The 19,395-nt window shown below is 32.5% G+C and overlaps 1 long non-coding RNA gene across 1 annotated transcript; it reads right to left on the minus strand.

The window, feature by feature from the left end:
* On the minus strand, positions 3,390–6,241 carry LOC107637488. Its single transcript, XR_001619401.2, has 3 exons — positions 6,083–6,241; positions 5,933–5,987; positions 3,390–3,669 (listed from the first exon to the last, which is right to left on the minus strand). It is a non-coding gene; the product is annotated as an uncharacterized LOC107637488 (long non-coding RNA).

Consider the following 19,395-nt stretch of genomic DNA (forward strand, 5'->3'; position numbering starts at 1 on the left):
GCTTCCATCAGCATTGCACTTGATGGTAAAAACCCACCTGCAGCCAACCAATTTTGTATTCTGTGGCAGATCTACAATCTCCCAAGTTTCATTTTTCTTGAGTGCATGCCACTCTTCCATCACTGCTAATTTCCAGTTGGGATCATCTAGTGCTTCCTCTATGTTCCTAGGCTCAAACAGATTTGTATTTTTAGAAGTAAAAGCTCGATGTTTTTGAGAGAGATTTTGGTAAGAGACATAATTGGAAATAGGATGGTTGGTGCTGGTTTTAAGTACCTTTTTGGTGCAGGTTCTGGTTTCTTTCCTAAGGGCTATTGGCAAATTATTATTAGAAGTGACAATTTCAGATTTACCTGGAAGTTCCTGAAGTACTACAGTTGAGCCGTCTTCCGGGTTTTCAGATTGGGTTGGTACAGAGATGATGGGCTGGTCTCTAGTCTTCTTGGGATATTTCCGAACATAACACCGAAGCTCCTTTTCTTGTGGTATTTCTTTTCCTGTTTGGATTCCAACTAATTCTGGCACAATTTCAGAATTGGTTTTCACATCTTGTTTTGCAATTGTTTCAGAATTTACTTGATTAGTGAAAGTTGTATCCTCAATATGTAAGATAGGAGTAGGTAAAGGTTCATGCAAAAAATTTTCTTCCCTTAGACTCTCCCCTTGAAGAGAATTTTTCTGAAAAAAGGTTTCATGTTCCAAAAAAGTAACATCCATACTTACATGAAATTTCTTGGTGTGTGGATTGAAACATTTATAACCCTTTTGACTTGGGGAATAGCCAAAGAATTGTGGGATAGTAGCCAATAAAAATGCATTTTTCTGCCCTTGGATCAAGTTTACTTCGATATGAAGGTGTATGTAAAAACACAGTGCAACCAAATACTTTTAAAGGTAAGTCAGAATGCAATCTACATGCTGAAAAATTCTTTTTGAAAGTATCCAACGGTGTGCAGTAATTTAACACACGTGTGGGCATTCGATTTATGAGATAGGCTACTGTTAGAACAGCATCTCTCCATAAATACTTTGGAACATTACCCTCAAACATAATGGCACGTGCTACTTCAAGAAGGTGTTTATTCTTCCTTTCAGCAATGCCATTTTGTTGGGGTGTATTGGGGCATGTAGATTGATGTTGAATACATGGAAACAAGTGTTTGAGATATGGAAAACTAGGGTGTCCTAGTCTATTGTGCCAGAGAATTATTTGGTCCTTTATAGGCATAGAACTTATACCACTAAATCCTTGAGCTATTTTATCCTCCGAAATATCCTCAAAGTGATAAAGCCCATCCATCATCTTAGCACTGCCAATCATCTTCCCCGAAGTCCAGTCCTGAAAAATACCATGAGTGTGACGAGGTTTATTGCAGTGGTCACACCAAAGATTGGAGGGGTGCTTCTGATTTGATGAACTTTTAAGTGCAGCAGGTGCCACTAAAAGTGCATTAGACTCCAAAGAGGTCTGTTCAGTCTTGCTTTTTCCCATCATCACAGCTCTACGAGTTTCCTCTCTTCTAACTTCAGCAAATACTTCTCCAATTGAGGGTAGGATTGCTCTTCCAATAATTCTGCCACGAACTTCATCTAGCTCCATGTTGAGGCCTGCAAGAAACTGGAATATCCTCCCTTCTTCCACTGTTTGTTGGTGGTGTTTGGCATCAGCGGCTGAATTCCACTTGTAGTTATTAAAGTGGTCAAGATCCTGCCACACCCGCTTCAATGTGTGGAAATATTTGGTGACATTGTCACCCCCTTGTTGAATTTCTCTAGCTTTTAGAGTAAGTTCATAAATCTGGGATTTATTCCCAAGATCAGAGTACATCTCCTTGACACTATCCCACAATTCTTTGGCTGTGGTATAGTACATGTAGTTACTACTGATATCCTCCTCCATTGAGTTCACCAGCCATGTCATCACCATGGAATTTTCGGTATCCTACACATGATATTGTGAGTCAGTGATGTTAGGCTGGCTTCGCTCACCGGTGAGATATCCAATTTTCCCTCTTCCACGGATATACATCTGAACTGATTGAGACCACCTAAGGTAGTTTGACCCATTGAGTCAAAATGTGGTGATCTGAACTGAATGGGAGTCACCACTAACTAGTATCCGTTGCTCAGATTTTAAATCTGATGGAGTAGGAGTGGTGTTCTCCTTCTGTTCAGGATTAATGACTGAGGAACTGTCAGCCATAGCTATAAATCAGAGGCACAGTGCAGAGATCCTGCTCTGATACCAAATTGAAGTGTTTGAATGTATTGTATTATAAAATGTACAGGGAATCAGCCTCTTTATAGAGGAATTACAGAAATAGAAATAACTAGAAAATAGGAAAGAAGGAAAAAATACTAGCCTAAAATAAAGGAAAGATTTCTAATCATAAAATCCCTAAAATTAAGCTAAACCCAAAAAGGAAAAGATTTATAATTAATTCTATTTACATAAGATTCATAAAAGGAATTAGGAATCTGATTTTGATTTGATTTAGTCAACAGTATTTTCTTTGGAAAGCTTTGTTCCAAGGAATTGAAGGTGGATGTTCTAGACAAACTTAAAATTCAGATTGTGACAACACTTTGTAAATTGGAAATGGTTTTTTCTCTGACTTTTTTTTATGTGATGTTCTTTGATAGCGTGCTTTGACAATGAAAGTGGTTAGACAATTAAAGGTACATGTGAAATTGCTTATAGTTTTAATACATATTCGTAGATAATTGATATATTATTAGTCTAGGTTTAATTGTATATGGATCTAGTTATTAAATTTTACTTGTGTCATGGTTGAGAAATGACAAATGTCCTATTATTTGGTTTGATAAATTTGGTTGTGTATTGACTGAGAAATAAGTGATGAATTTGTTATTTTTGATAGAATCGTAGACGGTGGAAATATTCAAGTTTTAGGGGAGGTTTTGCCAAAATTTTTCTAAAATTTTTTAATGAAAGTGAATGGAAAAAAATTGTAATTAGTGTTATATCTTGTTTTTATTTTTTGTTTTGGTTTTTCACATTTACAGGAGTGCTAAAATGGTGACAACTTGCTAGCTTAAGGACTCAAGAATATTTTGATTCATAGAAATACTAATCTATGTTAGACTTTTAACTTTTGGTTGAACTTGTGGAACTAATCAATGTAACATCATACCACACAGAGTCTTATGCTTAAGTCATAAAGCTGAGGTGGCAAGGTATTACGACCTCTAAAAGTAAGATATATATATATATATATATATATATCAATGAAAAGAGACAGTATACTAGGAGCCTTGAAAAATAGGTGGAACAAATCGCAAAATGAAAACCGCAACGCTCGAGGATTAGGATTATATGCATGCTAAGAAACCTAGGAGATAAGGATAAGGATAAGCGACGTAGAAAATAAGGCCAAGAATATATCATAACTAGCTCCTGACTCAGCCTGCGAAGCCAAGGCTGGCCGGAGAATATATAGACATACATATACAGGTATCCCAAAATACTCAAAATACAAAATAAGGTCCTAGCTCTCCCTCAGCCTCTATGAGGAACAAAATAAACAAGTTTTCTTGGAGAGCAAGCTAGATACATATCTACATATATACAAACAAAACCCAAAATGAACCCAAGTACTACTCTGCTTCAGGATCCAGACGCCTAGCGAGGAGCCTCTCGACCTGCATCTGAAAACAACAACACAATATGGGGTGAGAACCGGAGGTTCTCAGCATGGTAAAGGTGCCACGCGTATAATAGATAAGGTCCTGGGAATGCCAGAGGAAATCCTAGAACTTCGTCATAAAATTACAAAACTTAGTTTCTAAATAAAAGCCATAATTAGGGATAGGTAATCTAAGCTATTCCTATACTTACTCAAATTCAAATCTAACATAACCACCAACCCTTTTTCACCCTTCCTCCATTCCTCTGCCATTCATAAATCATGCAGAGACAAGCAAACAAACAAGTTCACTCAGAAGTAAGAAGCAGATAGAGCAAATAGCAAGAACAGCTGGTAGCAGGATAAATATTCACTTAGGCAGTCTCAAATAATGCATAGCAGTCAAAGCAAACAAATGCACATGATGCATGTCTATCCTATGGCTGATGATATCATCTGTCGGTTATATAGCCAACCCGACACGTCCTGGTAGCTAACCATGGACTAAAACACCCATGCAGAACAAGTGGGTTTGAGCTACAACCCCCTTGCTACTACCCGCTTAACCCAGAGCCAGTGGAGTAACCACTACTGCGGCTACTACCCAGGCGGGTGTTTAAAAGCTCAACCTGGAGCAAGTGGGAGACCCACTACTATTGCTACTACCCAGGAATCACAACATACATTTATTCAATCCAAGTCAAGCATAATCATTATCAATTCTCAAACATTGACTTGGAGCAAGCGGGACGAACCACCATCCTTGCTACTGCCCAGGCATCTCAAGCATACATTCGTTTATTTCAGATGAGTTCAATCATCCATCAACATATCACTATCACAAATGTTCATCATTTCCATCCTTCTTATTCATAATCCATCATTTTAACCCTTACTTCACCCTCAAGTTACCTTAATTTCATGGCTTCAACTAGCTACTGGACTTAGCACTATACTTTCAGTCTAAAAGGAAGAAAAGTGGAGGTTTAGAAGTGAGAGTTTGATTTAAAATGCCAAAATCTAGTTTTGCAGCAAACAGGGGCGACGCGTACGCGTTGGTCACGCGTACGCGTGGAAGTGAAAAATAGCACGCGCGCGCAATTTTCTTTCATGCATACCCGTGGACGAGAACAGCATGTCACGCGTACGCGTGGTCATGTAGATTAGCTCATCACGCGCACGCATGGCTACTCGCGCATGCGTAGTTTGAATGTCACGCCACGCGTACGCGTGGACCACGAGTACGCGTGGATGTACGTTCTTCAAAGAACAATAACAGATTGCCTGAAAGCTGCAGAACCAAAATCAGCTATCTGCATAACAGTTTTCATACCAACTTCCATTATCCATAACTTCCTCTACGAAATTCGGATTTTCGTAAACCTTATATCAATCTCAAGTTTATCAAATATTCTTTAATTTAAAACCAACCTCATTTATATCCAAAATTTGAGGAGCAAATTATGGACTTCCAAAGTTCATCAAAAACCATTTTTACCAAATTACACTAAACCTCATTTTCTTCCAAAAACCATATTTTTCCTTTCAAAGCTCATTCTTATTCAACCCAATATACCATAACCATCAATACAATTCACTCTTCACCATCACACAACCATTCTTGCAATCTTAAATCAAGCATATCACATTTCCCTAACTTTACACATTTTAATCACGACTAGCATCTTAATCCAATTCCATTATTTATCATCTTCTTAAAATTCCTTAAACATTAACACAACATTATTCATTATAGCAAAACCAACAATTCCAAATAAGCACCATTAAATTAAACACCATCCACAATCTCATCCATACCATTACTTTGTCATGACCACAAGCCCTTCCTTCATCACTATCACATTAGCATATATATATATACACATACACTTAACCCCCACTATCAATTATTCAACACAAGCACTACATCAATTTATCAATCAATCATCACAAACACTAATCACTTAACACATTTAGCTATTTCAACTTATCCTATAGTGCGCTAGCCTAAGTTTTCATAAAACCTTATATGTTAAACGTGCGAAACCTAAACCATATCTTGACCGACCACTTTATTCTATCCAAGGCAGCCTCACAAGCTAGAACCCAGCCCCTCCAAGCTCAAATAAACCAGCCACAAACTAAGCCTTGATCACCAATAAACCTCCAAATACTCACTTTTCAATTTCAATGCATATATATGACTCAATTCACCCCTAATTTATATATATATTCAGATTTTTCATCAAGAAATAAAAATTAGCTAGGGTTTAGGTGATCCTTACCACACCCATATGCGTAGTAACTCAAGCCCAATAAGTTTCGCAAGCTAAATCGAACCTAGAACACCAAATTAAACAATTTTCAACATAGGTGCTCATAAATTTTCGAAACTAAAACAGAGAAAATCGAAGAAGGAAATGTGGATTTCTTACCTTACAATGTACCGGGCTTTGTAGAGCTCGACGCTGCGGTCGCGTGGCTGCAAACAGATCGTCAATGGGAGCTCCGGATCAAAAGTTATCGAGAAATAAAATTTCACTAAGGGTTTGGAAGCTTCAAACGCTCCTCCCTTGCTTGCTGAGCCTCCAGCGTTCTGCATGCCAAATGAGGGAGAAAATGAGCTTTAGCTCATTTAAATGATGGGTCCGGTTGGGCCTACGGGTCCGGTTTGGGCCCAGTTCAATCGGTTCGGCCAATCCAGTCCAATTTCGGACCAAATTTTTTGAAATTGGTATCAAACTTCTTGTTTTGAAGAGCTCTATCTTATTTTAATATTGGTTTTGCATCCTTAATTTTTCTAATTAATATTCGATTTATTGACTAGTTATTTACCGTTTTTAGCGGAGTTTACAATCAATATAGACGCTAATGTTATTTTGTTTTAAAACAATTTTAGTTAAATGAAGCATGTTTCAATTATCTATGTTATTATGTATTATGCAAATATTGACTTGCTCAGTAAATTAGTTAATATATCAATTAATTAAAAAAATAATAATTTAGTAAATTATGTGTGTAACTTGTATTTAAAAAAATTATTATAATTTTTTTTGTTTGTAATGTAAAAGTATTATTCATGTATAATGAAATTGACAAAAATCAAATACTATGGTCGAATTCTTGAAGAGAAGAAAGAGAGATTGTAGTTCAATTTATTTTGATGATGTTGGTATGAGAATAAAGAGGAAGATGAGAGAAAGAGATTAACTAGAGTAAAATTTTTATTTGAGCTTTGAAATTTGATGCATCAAGCTTCAAAGATTAATGAATACGGAGCTTTTTCATTTTTTCTCTTTCTTCCTTAATGTTTCATTTTTTCTCTTTCTTCTTTAATGTTTCTCATTATTATTATTATTATTATTATATTATTATTATTATTAAATAGTTTTTCAACTTTCAAGTAATTATCACTTTATTTATATGCATCCATGGTCAACTTTGGTTGTCAGAAACTAAGAATAGAAAGAATTAAAAAAAATCCAAAATTTAGTATTTTATGAACATATTATAAGTTATTATTAACTTTCGACCTTGATCCAACTTTATAAATATGCGTGAGAAGTCCTCAATAGAAACCATTAAAAGAGAAAATATTTTATTTGTGACTTCAACCTAGCCTGTACTTTTAAATCCAAAAATTAGAAGACATGATGAAAATTGCAACAAAGATAACATTTGTGATGATTCTTCTTGCTTTAGTAGTCACCAATGGTAAGTATTTTTCTTTTTATCTTGTATTTTTTTTCTTTCAATATCTAAATTATTGTATTACCAAAGACCAATTAATCTTGTTTACAACCTCCCTTAGCATAATTTTTAATTAGTTACGCGTATTATTGTTAATTTTTTCTTCTTCCTCTCTGTATGTGTTCGTTAAAATATTGTAAATTGTTTATGATAATCAAATTATATTAGAAATAATGATTCTTTTTTTTAATCTCTCCGTAGGGTTTGGTCTCCCAAAAATATCAAGAAAGGTGGTGCCTGAAAGAGATTGTCCTGGTGATTGTGTAAATTTTATATTTCTTTGTCATCCGAAAATTCCTACGTGTGTGAATGGATTTTGTGTGTGTACAGGGTTAGACAATAATAATTCAACCACAAAACAAGAACGCCACGATTAAAAATAAAAACTATTAGGTTAGTATATGGGTACCGTTATGAATGCGTATGTGCGGCTTGTGGCCTTTATATGACAGATTTTAGTATATAGCTAGTATAATAATAAAATAACAAATTCAATAATAAAATTTCTAAATTTAATAATGTTATTATTTTTGGATGTAAAATGTGTGATGTCTTATATAATTATATATTAGGATGGAATTAGAGTAAAAATTGAATCTAGTTTTTATCTAATTTTACGGAAGACAACACGACTTTTACATATAAAAAAGGATACTCCGATCCCCTGACATTATTATTTTTAGACAATAAGAATTTTCGTTAAAGAAATCATCAAATTGTAACGATAATTATTTTTGTGGGGATTATTTGATAGTATGTTTATTTAAAAAAAAAATATATACTGGTAGTGGTCAAATGAAAATGGACCATTGAAAAAAAAATATAGTATAGAAAAAATTTTAAGTGTAATAAAAACATTAGTGTTCTAGTTGTTTTTATCGTTGATCTGAATTATAAAAAATATATATAATATATATTAATTAAAATCAACGGTTAAAATAATTGGAATACCGGTATTTTCGATACATTTAAAATTTTTCCTATAGTATAAACATCTTTAAAAAAAAATAACATAATACAAAAAAATTAAAGAAAGTGAAAGTAACAAGAATTTGTATACCCTTATCATTAAGAATAAATTGATTTAGTTAAAGGACTTTGAGCAAAATTCTTTTTGAGCTTGTGAGATGAAGATGATTTTTTCGTTAAATAATTAAGATACTTATATTACTTTGATCAATGTCTACATTAGTTATTTATTTGGTTTAAGCTGCACAATTATCTTACTCATTCATCATGCCCCACTTAGTAAAAGTTACATATATGATTCATAAGTCCTCGTTGGATTTGGATGAAAGTTGTCATAAAAAAGTTGTTTATTTATTTGATAAGGTAGGAACCATCTTAATCACCACAAATATATATTGAATAATTAGTCTACAAAACTCTCATCGAAAATGGTTGTTCTTTTTGTGCTAAGTATTATATTTCTATTTACTAGTAATTCTTTATGATACTTATTACAATGTAATTGCTCTCTCCTAGATCCAGGTAATACTCAAATCCATTTTTAAAAATTACGTCATTTTTTAAATTAGTCATAAAAAGATTTTGTAAGTCATATTAAAACTATAAATATATAAAAATGAAATCAATTCTTCCATTAATTAGATGATGATGTGTTACAGTAAGTGTCATATGGCATGATATTAGTGGCACAAATATTCAATCCGACCCGCAATAGATTAGATTAAGATCGGAGTAGGTTGAGTTGCGGATAGGATTAGGTGTTGATTTAGGTCTATTCTTTTCGACCTAATCACTACAAGAAAATAGAGCATTTGTAACAAAAATTTTGTGTCAAATTCAAAATTATTACAAAAAGATTTTTTTTTGTAACAATAATTGGTGATTGTTACAGAATAATAATGTTTTGTAATAACAATACGAGTTGTTACAAACCATGTTAATATTTTGTAATAACCTGATATTTTTATTACAAATTATGTTAGTTTTTGTAATAAACCAGTATTTTGTTACAAAATTTTATAATATTTTATAACAAAAGATAAAGTAGTTGCAAACATTCAAAATACTTTGTAATGAAAAATTAATTTAACACAAAATTAAATATTATTTGTAACAAATTATTTGTTTGTCACAAAATGCAAGTATTTTTTGTAACTAAATTTTTTTTTCAAAATTTTGAAATCTTTAAGGGTAAAAAAAATTGTTTATATAATTTTTTTAGGATAATTTTATTTTGTTTCAAAAATATAAATTTTTTAAATATTGTTTGTATTTATTAATTTTTTTAGTAAAAAAATTAAAGATTAAATAATTAATTTTTAAAAGTTGTATTTTATATTTTTAAATATTATTTATATTAATTAATTTTTTAAAATTATAAATATTATTATATATTTTTTAAAAATTAATATATAATTTTTATTAATAATAAGATTTTAAATGTTAACTAAAAATTAATTTGTGAAACTTAAAAGAATTTAACTGCATTGTTAAACATAAATAACAATAGTTAAATGTAAAAGGCAAAGTAAAACAATAAAAATCCTAACTTCCTCACCGTCACTCCTCTCTCGACCATCTCTATGCCTCCACTCCATTGAACAATGGAGCTCCTGCTGGAAGAAGAAGTACCCGCATAGCTTCCTTTGAATGCCTCGTCTCCATCTCCTCCGCCGTCATCTTCTGCACCGTCATCGTCTCATGTGCGTCGTCATCGTGTTGTGTGCGTCATCGTGGTCTAGTGTGCATCGTCGTCTCCTGTGCGTGGTCGTCGGCTCCTGTGCATTGTGGTCGTAGTAGTCTTCGTCTCCTCTGCATTGTCGCTAGTTTCTGCATCGTTGCAATTCGTGGTCACTGTTTCTACTCCTCTACTCGTCTTGCATCGTCCTCTGCCTCTGCTGGTTTGGTTCATCTCAGCTGTTCTTCCTCCACGAGTGGTGCAAGGCGTTGTCATTCCCTAGTTGCTGAGCATCGCTTGGTTGCTGATTTCTGCTCTGCTGAAAGTAAATGTATGTTATTTGAATATTGTTGCATATATTGTTCTTTGATAATCTAATTTTTGATTCTGCTGATATTCTTGTTGTCTATGAAAATATTATTGTGTAATCTGTTTGATAATCTTATTTTTGGTTATTTGGGAAGTTGATTTTGTTTTTTGTTTTTTTGCTTCTTTGTTCTATTATTTTGATTCTTTTTTTTCTTATATTTTTGTGTTTGTGAATTGAGTGTCTTATTGTCTTGTGGTAACTACATTATCCTTATTAACACAGAAATATTAATTCAATTTTATTATTAATTTTTTATTTTTTTACAATGTATTGAATTAGAATAGTTTGTATGGGGAATTATAGACGCCTCGAAATTTAGTTTAGATAGATCGTTTTAAAAGTGGTAGTCGTTGTGATGCTAGGTTGTCTCCCTGCTCTTTTTTCCAATCTTTCTTTACATCCTTCTCTCATCCGTTCTTATCTCCTATAAAAATTAGTCCAATGGTCAACTACCAAAAATATTGGATTAATTTTGATAGTGTACCTTGAGTTTAGGAAGTGCCTCGATGAACTATTTCTAGATATTGTCTTCTCTCAACCTGGTGTGAAAAATCAAATACGTTGTTCTTCTTCCAAATGCAATAATTTCTTCTCTCAAACTTAGAAATGAAGTTATCATCATGTGCATCATTGGCGGATAGTGATTTCATACAAAACATGGGTACATCATGGTGAAAGTCTTCAAGATACATCAACTATAGATGTGTTTGATTTAAATGAGATTGATTGTGAAAGGGAGGATGATTCTGTCACTTATGAGATGTTGTATAACATCTTTAGAGAAAAAACACTAGGAAAGACGTCGAGAGATTTTACTGTCAACGTAGATGATAATAGAGCAGAAGAACCTCACGAGGGGGCAAAAAAGTTCCAGAGGCTAATGAAGGATGCTAAGCAAAGCATGTATCTAGACAGTGGAATTTTGAGATGATCTTTCATTGTTAAGTTTTTTCAAATGAAATATTGCTATGGATGAAGCAACAATTCAGTTGGTGCTTTGTTGCTCTTTCTAAAAAGCATATTTCCAAAGAAAAATACATGTCCTACGTTATTTTACGATGTTCGACAAGTGATTCGAGATTTGGAATTAGAATACGAGAAGATAGATGCTTGTGTGAATGATTGCATTTTGTTTTGGAGACAAGCATATGCTGATCTTAATGAATGTCTAAAGTACAAGAAATCTGGATGGGTGAAAGAAAAGGGGAATGAAAATGATGACTCTCATAAGAAGGTGCCCCAGAAGATACTAAGATACTTTTTGTTGAAACCTAGGCTCCAAAGGATCTTCATGTGTGAAGAAACAACACTAGCAATAAGATCGCATAAAGAGAAGCAGTTTAATGAAAGAGTTCTAAAACACCCAGCAGATTCTATAGCATGGAAGAAATTTGATGACGAACACGAAGGATTTGTGTAAACCCCGGTTAAATTAGTAGATAATTAGTTAATAAATTATTTTTTAATAAGGAGGATTAGAAATGCGAATATTATATCAAAATAGGGTAGAGCTCATCGAAACGAGAATTTTGACACTAATTTTGAAGAAAACGGTCCAAGAATGGACCGAAAGGACCGAACCGGTTGAACCGGACCCGAACCGGGCTGTCGGTTCAACCGGACCAGCCCATTAAAAAGAGCCACGGGCTCATTTTCTCTTCATTTCCCTCAGCGACGCAGCAAGCCTCCCAGGGAGGAGAAGAAGAGAAATTTGTTTACGTGAAATTCAATTTCCCGTAACTCCTCCGTTCGAGCTCCGATCGCCGCACCGTTTGCGGCCACGCGTTCACCGCGTCGAGCTCTACATTTCTACCGGAACAATTTCATAGGTAACTTGCTATTTCACTCTCAGCTTCATCTTCCCCCAATTTTCGAATTTTAAGTGGGAATATTGAATTTCTTTGATTTCTGATGTTTTAGGATCCAATTAGCTTGAGAGAAACGTTCACTCTTGCTTATGTGAAGCTTGGGTAAGGTGAGGATATGATAATTCTATTTTAATTTCATTAAATTTGAGCTTTGAGTATTAAATTGGGTATATATGTATTATGAATGTGTATTAGGTTGAAAATAAATAATTGGAGCTTGAAATTGTGAATACTGGAACTTAGAGGAAGCGGATTAGTTGAGTTTTGAGGGGCTGTTTTGGTTTTGAATAAATAGCTTTGGACGTTACGTGGAAATCGGCTAAGGTATGGTTTAGGTTTCTTGCATTTAATATATAATATTCTGTGAAAACTTAGGCTAGATGACCATTGGATAAGTTGGAATGCAGGTGTATGTTTAATGTTTAGTAATTTATCGATGAATATATTTGGTTGAAGTTTATTGGATAATTAGTTTTTAATTTTGGATGGTGAATGTTGTTATGTTAATTTGGAGAGAATTATGGTTGAATGTTATTGTTGATTAACTAATGATTTGGTGAATTATTGATTTGAGGTATAACTATTGTGGAGGTTGTTGTGATAATGAGGTATTTTGTGTTAAAAGCCTAGGATTTGTGAACTATGATCCTTAGTTGAATTTTGGTTGTTGGATTTGAATATTGTATGAGTTTAATTGTTGATTTGAAGTAGATTTATTGTGATGATTGTTATGATGATGAGGAAGGGTATGTTGAATTGAAAAGAAAGCACGTTTGGAACCGAAAAGGGTGGCAAAGTCCGAGTTTTAGAGGAGATGCTGCCGAAATTCTATAAAAATTAGAGATTTAGTTTATATGATTATTTATAAAGATTTAAGATTCAAAGGTTATATGGTTTGATTTTGAGTTATTAAGAAAATGAGCATGTTTTAAGTTTAGTTCATTTGGAAAAGAATGAATTATGTTTTGAATTGGAACTATTGATGGACGGAATGAGAGGTGTGATAATGAAGGATAATGATTGAATATGATTGACATATAATGATGAATGAGATGTGATTGAGAATGATGTGGATGTTGATGAATTTTAATTGAATTATTTATATGGCTTATGAATTTGAATAATCTGAGATACGAGATTCCCTGGATTAAGTGCCGTGGCTTGCCACCACGTGTACCATCTCCGCATAACTTGTCCTTTTTTATCCTCTTAGAGGTTTATGGAGAGGCAGGATTGTGTATATGTACTTTTGGGTTTTGGATATGTATGTATATATATGTGTAAATATTCTCCGGCCAGTCTTGACTTCGCAGGCTGAGTTAGGAGCTTGATATTTTGTATCTTTGGCACTCTATTCCTACTTCTGTTATCTTATGTTTGACAGTTACAGTTTTCTTAGCATGCAAGTTAACTCGTTCCTTGAGCGTTGCGCTTTTATCTCGCGATTTTTATTTTCCCTATCCTTCAAGGCTCCTAGCATATTATAACTCTTCTGCTATTATATGTACTTATTTTATTTTAGAGGTCGTAATACCACATCACCTTTGTTTTACGACTTAAGCGTAAAGCTTTGTGTGGTAGGGTGTTACAATTTGCATGTGATGATAGAAATATCAGGCTTGGAGTTGCTAGTGATGGATTCAAATTTCAATCCATTTGGCAATATGAACATTTCATATAGTATTTGGCCAGTTGTTCTTATTTCATATAACTATCCTCCATGGATGGTTTTGAAACATTCAAATTGAATGTTATCCTTACTTATTACAGGCCCTAAATCCGCCGACAATTCTATTGATGTATACTTACAATCGTTAATTGAAGAGTTGAAAGAATTGTGGGAAGATTGTGTTGAAACATTTGATATGGTTCAAAAACGGAATTTTCAGTTGTTTGCTGCAGTTTTATGGATAATAAACTATTATTCAGCTTATGCCATGTTATCTGGTTGGAGCACCAAAGGTGCACTAGCATGTGTATATTTCCACAGAGAAACTAGTTCTAAAAGGCTAAAACATGGACACAAGCATTGCTACATGGGTCATCGCCGATATTTGCCACATGATCATCCATGGCAAAAAAACAAGAGTTATTTTGACAATATCAAGGAACTTGGTGAAGCACCTAAGTGTCTTAGAAGAATACAAGACTTTTAAACAAACAGAGTTTGGAAACCATACTAAGAAGAGAAAGAAGTTTGAGCATGACAACGTATAACTAAAAATTGGAACAAGAAAAACATTTTCTTTGAGTTGCCTTATTGAAAGACATTATTGTTGCGTCAAAATTTAGATAAAATGCATATAGAGAAGAACGTCTTCGATAATATTCTGGGCACGCTATTAAATTTAGATGGAAAAACAAAAAAAAATCTTAATGCACAACTTGATCTTCAACTTATGGGTGTCAAGAAAGACCTTCATCCTCATAGAGTGGACAACAACTTTGTGATGTCGATAGCCAAATATACATTGTCAAAGACTAAAAAGGAGAGTAAGAAAAATAAAACAACTTTGTCAATTCTTGAAAGAACTCAAGATTCCTTATTCATATTTATCAAATATTGGTTGGTGTGTATGTTGAAGATTGCAAAATTTATGGCTTGAAGAGCCATGATTGCCATATCCTATTAGAACGATTGCTACCACTTGCAATTTGTAAGCTTATACCCAAAGAAGTTTGTGAACTGTTAATACAACTAGGTATTTTTTTTTTTTTGGAAAGCGTCGAGAGGCATCTCGTTAGGCGTCTGGACTCTTGAAGCGGAGTGGTTACTGGGATATTTTGTTATGCTATGATGTATATATATGTACTTAGTTTTCTCTCCGCATGACTTATTCTTTTTGATCCTCTTAGAGGTTTATGGAGAGGCAGGATTGTGTATATGTACTTTTGGGTTTTGGATATGTATGTATATATATGTGTAAATATTCTCCGGCCAGTCTTGACTTCGCAGGCTGAGTTAGGAGCTTGATATTTTGTATCTTTGGCACTCTATTCCTACTTCTGTTATCTTATGTTTGACAGTTACAGTTTTCTTAGCATGCAAGTTAACTCGTTCCTTGAGCGTTGCGCTTTTATCTCGCGATTTTTATTTTCCCTATCCTTCAAGGCTCCTAGCATATTATAACTCTTCTGCTATTATATGTACTTATTTTATTTTAGAGGTCGTAATACCACATCACCTTTGTTTTACGACTTAAGCGTAAAGCTTTGTGTGGTAGGGTGTTACAATTTGCATGTGATGATAGAAATATCAGGCTTGGAGTTGCTAGTGATGGATTCAAATTTCAATCCATTTGGCAATATGAACATTTCATATAGTATTTGGCCAGTTGTTCTTATTTCATATAACTATCCTCCATGGATGGTTTTGAAACATTCAAATTGAATGTTATCCTTACTTATTACAGGCCCTAAATCCGCCGACAATTCTATTGATGTATACTTACAATCGTTAATTGAAGAGTTGAAAGAATTGTGGGAAGATTGTGTTGAAACATTTGATATGGTTCAAAAACGGAATTTTCAGTTGTTTGCTGCAGTTTTATGGATAATAAACTATTATTCAGCTTATGCCATGTTATCTGGTTGGAGCACCAAAGGTGCACTAGCATGTGTATATTTCCACAGAGAAACTAGTTCTAAAAGGCTAAAACATGGACACAAGCATTGCTACATGGGTCATCGCCGATATTTGCCACATGATCATCCATGGCAAAAAAACAAGAGTTATTTTGACAATATCAAGGAACTTGGTGAAGCACCTAAGTGTCTTAGAAGAATACAAGACTTTTAAACAAACAGAGTTTGGAAACCATACTAAGAAGAGAAAGAAGTTTGAGCATGACAACGTATAACTAAAAATTGGAACAAGAAAAACATTTTCTTTGAGTTGCCTTATTGAAAGACATTATTGTTGCGTCAAAATTTAGATAAAATGCATATAGAGAAGAACGTCTTCGATAATATTCTGGGCACGCTATTAAATTTAGATGGAAAAACAAAAAAAAATCTTAATGCACAACTTGATCTTCAACTTATGGGTGTCAAGAAAGACCTTCATCCTCATAGAGTGGACAACAACTTTGTGATGTCGATAGCCAAATATACATTGTCAAAGACTAAAAAGGAGAGTAAGAAAAATAAAACAACTTTGTCAATTCTTGAAAGAACTCAAGATTCCTTATTCATATTTATCAAATATTGGTTGGTGTGTATGTTGAAGATTGCAAAATTTATGGCTTGAAGAGCCATGATTGCCATATCCTATTAGAACGATTGCTACCACTTGCAATTTGTAAGCTTATACCCAAAGAAGTTTGTGAACTGTTAATACAACTAGGTATTTTTTTTTTTTTTGCAAGCTTTGTTTCAAGGAATTGAAGATGGATGTTCTAAACAAACTTAAAATTTAGATTACGACAACACTTTGTAAATTGGAAATGGTTTTTCCTCCGACTTTTTTTTATGTGATGTTCTTTGATAGCGTGCTTTGACAATGAAAGTGGTTAGACAATTAAAGGTACATGTAAAATTACTTATAGTTTTAATACATATTCGTAGATGATTGATATATTATTAGTCTAGGTTTAATTGTATATGGATCTAGTTATTAAATTTTAATTGTGTCATGGTTGAGAAATGACAAATGTCCTATTATTTAGTTTGATAAATTTGGTTGTGTATTGACTGAGAAATAAGTGATGAATTGGTTATTTTGATAGAATCGTAGACAGTGAAAATATTCAAATTTTAGGGGAAGTTCTGCCAAAATTTTTCTAAAAATTTCGAATAAAAGTGAATGAGAAAAATTGTAATTAGTGTTATATCTTATTTCTAATTTTTGTTTTGGTTTTTCACATTTATAGGAGTGCTAAAATGGTGACAACATGCTAGTTTAAGGACTTAAGAATATTTTTATTTATAGAGACACTAATCTATGTTAGACTTTTAACTTTTGGTTGAACTTGTAGAATTAATCAATGTAAACACTAATGTTTTTTGTTTTAAAACAATCTTAGTTAAATGAAGCATGTTTCAATTATCTATGTTATTATGTATTTGTAGACTACATTGCACTGGGTAGCCAAACCAGGATACATCTGTGTGTCATTCTCTATTCTCTTCTTTGTTTTTGGTTCTGCAGTATAGGAGACAAAATTAAAATATCTTCTGATTTCTCTACTCTGCAACATTTTACTTTAAAACTTCTTGCAAGCAACTCTGCTCTGGCTCCTTCCTCGTCAAGAGACAAAACCAAAGTCTCTCCTGTATTCTAATCACAGTCTCAACAGAATGCAAGGTTACAAGCAGAAGTAGAAAGGAGCCAAGATTCAACTCTCCTTCTCTTAGCCATTGATAACCATCATATATTAAAAAAATTTGTTACAAAATATTACTTATATTGTAACAGTTTCATTTTTGTTATATTGTGACGGGACATACTACAACAGTTCTATAACAATTTTTTTTGTTATAAATTCTTTTTGTTTCAAAATTTAGATATTTTATAATAATTTTTTTCGGTTACAAATGTTACCGGTTTTTTGTAGTGTAAAATTATTATTCATATTCATCATGTATAATGAAATTGACAAAGATCAAATACTATGGTCGAATTCTTGAAGAGAAGAAAGAGAGATTGTACTTCAATTTATTTTGATGATATTGGTATATGAGAATAAAGAAGAAGATGAGAGAAAGAGATTATTAACTAGAGTAAAATTTTTATTTGATGCACCAAGTTTCAAAGATTCATGAACCCGGAGCTTTTTCATTTTCTCTCTTTCTTCCTTAATGTTTCTCGTTCTTTTCTCTTTCTTCCTTAATGTTTTTCATCATCATTATCATCATTATTATTATTATTATTAAATAGTTTTTTAATTTTCAAGTAATTATCACTTTATTTATATGCATACATGGTCAACTTTGGTTGTCACAAACTAAGAATAGAAGAAATTAAAAAAATACAGAATTTAGTATTTTATGAACATATTATAAATTATTATTAACTTTCGACCTTAATCCAACTCTATAAATATACGTGAGAAGACCTTAATGAAAGTCATCAAAAGAGAAAATATTTTGTTCGTGACTTCAATTTAGGCTGTATTTTTAAATCCAAAAATTAGAAGACATGATGAAGATTGCAACAAAGATAACATTTGTGATGATTCTTCTTGCTTTAGTAGCCACCAATGGTATTTTTTTTTATCTTTTTTTTTCTTTCGATATCTAAATTATTGTATTACCAAAGATCAATTAATCTTGTTTACAACTGTGATCGTCTCCCTTAAAATATAATATAACATGTGTTTATACTTTCTTTTTTTGCCTCTAAAAAGATACTTCTATATAAATTTTAGAAAATGTACATACGATTTTTAAAAAATGATTATTTTAATCAGAACAAAATAAGATACCTTTAGTTAAACTAACCAACTTTTTGTTAAAAAAAAAATAATCCAAATTAGTACTTAATTACAACTGATGAACAAATTAGTCACAATTTATTACTAACAAATTTGAGATCTTGAATTATATTATTACCAAACCCTCTAATCCTCTTGACCCTTTTCTAAAAAAAACATAATATTTAAATAAGGTAGGTTGATAAAGTTTGATTATTTTATTCTCGTCAACATTACGTCATTGATTATTTTCTTAATTAATTAACATTTAATTCTAATATATCAAGAGATATTTTACCTACTGCATTTTTTTTTAGAAAAAATTGATCTAAACCAACAATTAATTATAACTGCATAAATAAATCATAATTAATTACCAACAAATTTGAGATCATGCATTATATTTTTACCAAATCCCCTAGCCATCTTGGTGCCTTTAAAAAAAAAACTATGTAAGTAAAGTAATCAAATTGAAAAAATTATGATTTTATTTTAGTCAACATTACACCATTGACTTTTCTCTTGGTTAATTAAGATTTTAGTCTATCAAAAGATATTTTACCAATTATATTTCTTTTTACCTAAAGAATATTACAAATAAATCAAATCTAAAGTAGTTATTATTATTATTATTATTATTATTATTATTATTATTATTATTATTATTATTATTATTAAATTTAATTATTCTGTTGGTCTC

Source organism: Arachis ipaensis, chromosome B04 (genome assembly GCF_000816755.2).
Source record: "Arachis ipaensis cultivar K30076 chromosome B04, Araip1.1, whole genome shotgun sequence".
In the NCBI taxonomy this organism is placed as follows: domain Eukaryota; kingdom Viridiplantae; phylum Streptophyta; class Magnoliopsida; order Fabales; family Fabaceae; genus Arachis; species Arachis ipaensis.